Genomic DNA, 6,010 nt, shown 5'->3' on the forward strand with positions numbered 1-6,010 from the left:
TGTCAACACAAAAACCCTCACACATACACTATATAGCATTTTATTTATAATTGCCAAAACTTGAAAGCAACAATGATGTCCTGCAATAGGTAAATGCATAAATATTAATCAATTATGGTATTGATTAAGAAGCATTACTAAGAAGCATTACTCAGCAATAGAAAGAAATAAACTCTCTAGGACTAGAAAGACATGGAGGAAACTTTTAAGGACAAACTACTAAGTGAAATAAGTCAACCTGAAAATGTTATAGACTGTAAGATCTCAACTATATAATATTATGGAAAAGGGCAAGCAAACTGTAGTACAGATGATCTGGTGACAAATTGCTGTGGTACTACAATAAAAAGGAACAAATTATTGATACATGCAACAACTTAGATGAATCACAGGGACATTATGTTGAGTGAAAAACAGCTGATCTCAAAATGTGAATCTAGTAAAAAGATCAGTGATTATCAGATGTTCAGTTGGAGGGAGGGAAGGATTGGAGGAGCACCAGGGATTTTTATAGCAGTGAAATTATTCTGTATAATAATGAAATGGTAATACATTATACATTTTTTAAAAATTCATAGAAAATACAATACAAAGAATGATCCCTTGTGTAAATTATGGGTTTTATGTATTAATGATGTTCAATATTAGTGAATCAGTTTTAAAAATTGTATCACACTAATGCAAGATGCCAATAATGGAGGAAAGTGAGGGTTGGGATATAGGAGGGTATAGGTACTTTCTGATTATTTCTTATTTTCTGTAAGTCTAAAATTATTTTAACAAAATAACGTTTAAAAATGTTAAAAGTCAATCCATTATTCAATTATAAAATGGGTAAAAGATACAGATGGTGAATAAGCACTTGTAAAAATGTTCAATATCATTTCACTAATGATAATCAGGGAACCACAAATTAGGAACATGATGAAATGTTCCCACATATCTATCAAAACAGCTAAAATTTAAAAATAGTGACAATACCAAATACTGGTAAAGATGCAAAGAACCTGATTTTCTCATGTATTGCTAATGGAAGTATAAAATACTACAGTCACTTGGGGAAAGACCTTGTCAGCTTCTTAACAAACTATCCAGACTACTACCATAAGACCCTGAATTGCACCCAGAGAAATGAAAACATATGTTCACCCAAATACTTGTAAATTAATGTTCACGGATGTTTTGTTCATAATGACCAAAGTATGGAAACAACTATAATGTCCTTCAACAAGTGAATGGGCAAGCAAACTGTAGTACAGATGATCTGGTGACAAATTGCTGTGGTACTACGATAAAAAGGAACAAATTATTGATACATGCAACAACTTAGATGAATCACAGGGACATTATGTTGAGTGAAAAACAGCTGATCTCAAAATGTCACATACTGTACAATTCCATTTAAATGAGACTCTCAAAATGACCAGATTGTGGAAATAGAAAACAGATTCGTGATTTCTAGGGGTCAGGGATGATAGAAGATGAGTAGAATGAGCACGGATGAGAGTGACTATAAATGGGTGACTGAGGCAGATCTTTGATAGAGTATCTCAACATTCTCACTGAGGTGGTGGCTGCCTGAATCTACACCTGTGACAAATGACACAGAACTATATGCACATAATGAACCAATGTCAATCTTCTGACTTTGATATTGTACTATATGTATGTATTTATACAAGTTGTAACAACTGGAAGAAGCTGAGGGAAGAGTACAGCATCTCTATGTATTAACTTTGTGATTTTCTGTGACTCTACAATTATTGAAAAATAAAAAGCTAAAAATTGTTAATGTTTAAAATTAAGCACATGATATATTTGCTTATCAGCTGGGAACAGCTAAAGAGAAAATTGGTAAATGGTAAATAGGTCAGTCTAAAGTAGGGACTTTTTAAAATGGGTATAATACATGAAAAAGGGCATAAGAGATATTTGTCAGTCAGTGGAAAGATCTAAAATATCAGAGTCCCAGACAGGAAGAGACAAGAAAAGAAGAGAAGCAAACTTTGAGAAGACAATAAGTGATAATTTTGCGAGACACCAAATTACAGATTCAAGAAGTTCTGTGAAACCCAAAGAGAATAAGTACAAAGAAAACAATACTTGCATCATGGTAAAACTGCCTAAAACACAGACAAGAATCAAGTACTACAAATAGCCCTGGGGGGAGAAGAGGAGTCATATTGTCACAATATCTTTAACAAAGCAACATTAAAACTACAACTAACATCTCAACATAAATCATGGAAGGAAGAACTCAGTGGAATTATACAAAGTCCCAAAAGAAAACAGCTACCACCCTAGAATTCTATACCCAGCAAAAATATCATACAAAAGCTAAGACAAAATACATTTTCAGAAATAACAAAATTGAGATAATTCATCATATCAAATCATACTATAAAAAAACTGTTAAGAGAATTTTACAGACAAGAAAAAGATGACAGATGAAAATAAGAAAATGCAAAAATAAAAAAATAGAATATTATGGGACAATGAATCCAAGAAGAGGCAAGAAAGTAGAAAACAGCCATCATGTAAGGAGTGGGCCTAATAAAAAAGAGATAGTAAGATGGTAGACAACATTTAAATGTATCAGTGATTGCCTTATGTGTAAATAAAATAGATAGCAACCATTACAATGCATTTAAAAACAAATTTTAAAAAGAGCAACAATCATATGCTGCTTACATGTTACACAGCTTAAATATAAGAGATCAGGGATGGTTAAAATAGAAAGTTGGAGAAAATATAACACACAAACACCAATCAATAGAAAACAGACATAATCATGGCCGTGTCCAACAAGGTAGATTGTAGGACAAGAAGCCCTACTAGTGATCAGTGGGGCATTTCCTAGTGACAAATGATTATTTACCAAAAAGACATGGCAATTCTAAATCTGCATGCATCAAATCATTGATAATATGCTTCAATAAAATACAATAGATATAAAATTAGAAATAGACACATCTACAATCATAGTGTGTTTTTTTTTTTTTTAAGTATTTTGGTTAAAGAGAAACAGCCTTTTCCAAAGTCAACAAAGTGAACTGAAGGTCAGAAATAAACTGGGTGTGGTCCATTCCCAAGCTCTTGCTCCAAAACCCAGAATGAGGAAAGATGGCCTTCCCGAGAATTTTGGGGAAAATTGGTGCAGCAGAGGCAGTCCTTTGGTGGGGCCGACAGAGCTGCCAGCCCACCTGTGGTCCCTGGATTGGCTTGAGTGGGCTTTAAGGCAATTTCCACAGGCCTATGTGCTGACATGATTAACATTAATATTCCTGGGGGGTAGTAAATTAAGGAATGATGTGGGTAGTCAGGAGAGTGGCTTACTCAGTTGGGGATTCTGACTCACAATCAGGAAATAGTCTTTATTGGGTGCAACCATGATTTCATTTTTCTTGGAGTGAATTTGAAGGAAGTTGAGGTAGTTCTGGGAGTCAATTTTGTGCACAAAGCTCCAGGCCTTCAAGATGAAGCTGTATTTGAGTTTGGTGCTCTGTGTAGTGGATTGTCCCTGGTGCTCTTGATGGAAATGCCTTCTGTGTTCACCATGATAATTCCCTGCACTCCCTTCTGGCTCAAAGTCACTTCAATGCTCCCCACCTCTGCCATTTCGCATGATCCAGTAGCTAGCAGAGCCAACACTCCCATAGTGTGATTTTAACACACCTCTCTCAATAACCAACTTGCATTGTTTTTGTTATTAAAGGATAAGAATTGATTTTGTGTTCTTATTGGCTTTTTATGATGTATTTGGAACTGACTTCATAGATCTGGAATATTTTCCCACTGGAATGTTACCTTTTTGCTCAATGGCATATAAGCCTTCTCTTTATTGTAATACTTACTTTATAATAAATGTTGTAATAGTTCTTGCCAGCATTGGTCTTTGCATTTTATTTAAGACTTTTTAAATTGCTATAAAATGCATCTTCTCATCAAGCTATGTGTTGTTTCCTCCATTGTTTTCATTCTCCAAACCTAAAAAAGTGTGTTTCTATAGATTTATTTTTCCCTAGACATGATATTCTACTGAGTCTTCATATTGACACTATGGGTTCAAAAAATGTACTTCATCTAAATAGCATCCTTTCAAAGTGCGCTGAAACTGAATGTGCAAATGTTATGGGTGATCTTTCTTTTTACCCAGAATTAATTTCCTTCAAATTTTTAATTATTCGGCAAATATTCCCTGGGCTTCTGCTAAGTGCCAGGCACTATTTCAGGATCTGGGGGTAAAGCAGTGATGTGAACAGAGCCTCCCTCCATGTTCTTACTGATGGGAAGAAGGAAGAAGCAAACAAATAAATACTGGGGTAGGGGATGATACATGCAGTGGAGAAAAATAAAGCAGAACAGGAAGGCTAAGAAAGACATTGGGGTCAGATGGCAGATATGCCATGATCCACTGGTAGACTCTTTATCACCTTTCAAAATGTCTTGACCATCATCTCTACTACCTCTAAACCTTATCAGTCCTTCTCTATTACAATGATTTGCTTATGCTCCTGATTCTCCTGTGAACTCCCTGAATTAGAATAAACTTTTATGTACCATCACACCTTCTATGACTTCCTCAGTCACATGTTAGTTATTCAGTAGATGGCATTAACTTGAATTGACAAAAAAAAAGGAGGAAAAGGCTTTTCTCAAAGATTCACTCTTAAATAAAAAGCAATGGATGTTATCAATATGTGGCCCATACAAAGTCTATCCAGCCCAGATTACTTTAACAATTAAGAAAGGGCTCAGTGGCTCAGCCTGTAATCCCATGCCTAGGGAGGCTGAGGTGAGTGGATTGCTTGAGCCCGTGGGTTCGAGACCCACCTGGGCAACTTGGCGAGACCTCATCTCTACAATAAATCAAAAAACTAGCCGGGTGTGGTAATGTGCACCTGTAGTTCCAGCTACTTAGAAGGCTGAGGTGGAAGGATCGCCGGAGCCCAGCAGGTCGAGGCTGCAGTGGCCGGGAGTGTGCCACTGCCCTCCATTCTGGGCAACAGAGTGAGACTCCAACTCAAAAAAAAAAAGAAAAAGAAAAAAAGAAACGTCCAGATACTGAAGAATGTCTGGCTGAGCTTGTTTCTCTCTCAATCCAGGGTATACAAAATAATCTTGAAGTTGCTGTGAAATGTTTCTGATGCCTGGCTCTGTTCCCTGAGGTTCTGGCAAAATTAATCAGGAGCAAGGCCTGTGCATCAGTATTTTTTAAAAGCTCACCAGGTACCTCTAATGTGCAGCCAGGTTGAACACCAGGGGGTGGTGCCATGATCATGGTGTTCTGACTGCTCTCACACAAAACCTCAGACCCAGGCACAGCATCCTACCACAGCCAAATCAGAGTTATGACAATTCCCACACTCTCGCTGCAATGCCCACGCTTTCTTCCCCACTGGAAAATTGAATATTTGTGCATAAGAGATCCAGCGTGCTATTTGGCCAGTTCAATGTTTTACTTAGGAGTTGCCACTGTTTGCTTGCAATACACCTCTCACAAATGATGCGCCTTACTCTCTGCTGAGAACAACTGATGCAGGCAGCAAAGCCAGTTATTTTTATTTTTAATTTGGTTCACTCATCACACATTCCTCATCACATAGCACACTTAGCATGCCACAAATGGCAGCAGAATCCACCAGGCGGGGGTATTCTGGCTTTTTCTAAGCTGAGATGATGGAGTCTTTCTCCAGTCTTCTTTGAGGAGACAATGTAAGTACCACCTGGCCTGTGACCATCACAGCAGCTGACCAAGTGGTTCTAACATCCCCTAGGCCCTACCCCAGGCCCAAGCAGGGCTCAGAGACTCTTATGGTGCCCTACACAGCAAATGCTGCTGAACTTACGAAGAACGAAATGAGGCCGGCTGCTTTGTCTCACTCCAGGGCCTCCTGCAGGGTGGAAGCACGTATGGCAAAGTTGCCATTGGACGGGATGGCTTTCAGTTTCACTCCACCAATTAATCCAGCTCTTTCCACTGAGGATGGTGCCTGGAAAGAAGGCAGCA

General features: G+C 37.8%; 1 pseudogene; it reads right to left on the reverse strand.

Annotated features, from left to right (window-relative positions):
* Window positions 1-3,336: 3,336 nt before the first annotated feature.
* LOC110595008 lies at window positions 3,337-3,618 on the reverse strand (annotated as a pseudogene).
* Window positions 3,619-6,010: the final 2,392 nt, after the last annotated feature.

The sequence above is a fragment of the Carlito syrichta genome, unplaced genomic scaffold, assembly GCF_000164805.1.
Source record: "Carlito syrichta isolate Samal-C Ts95f unplaced genomic scaffold, Tarsius_syrichta-2.0.1 Scaffold212930, whole genome shotgun sequence".
Lineage (NCBI taxonomy): Eukaryota > Metazoa > Chordata > Mammalia > Primates > Tarsiidae > Carlito > Carlito syrichta.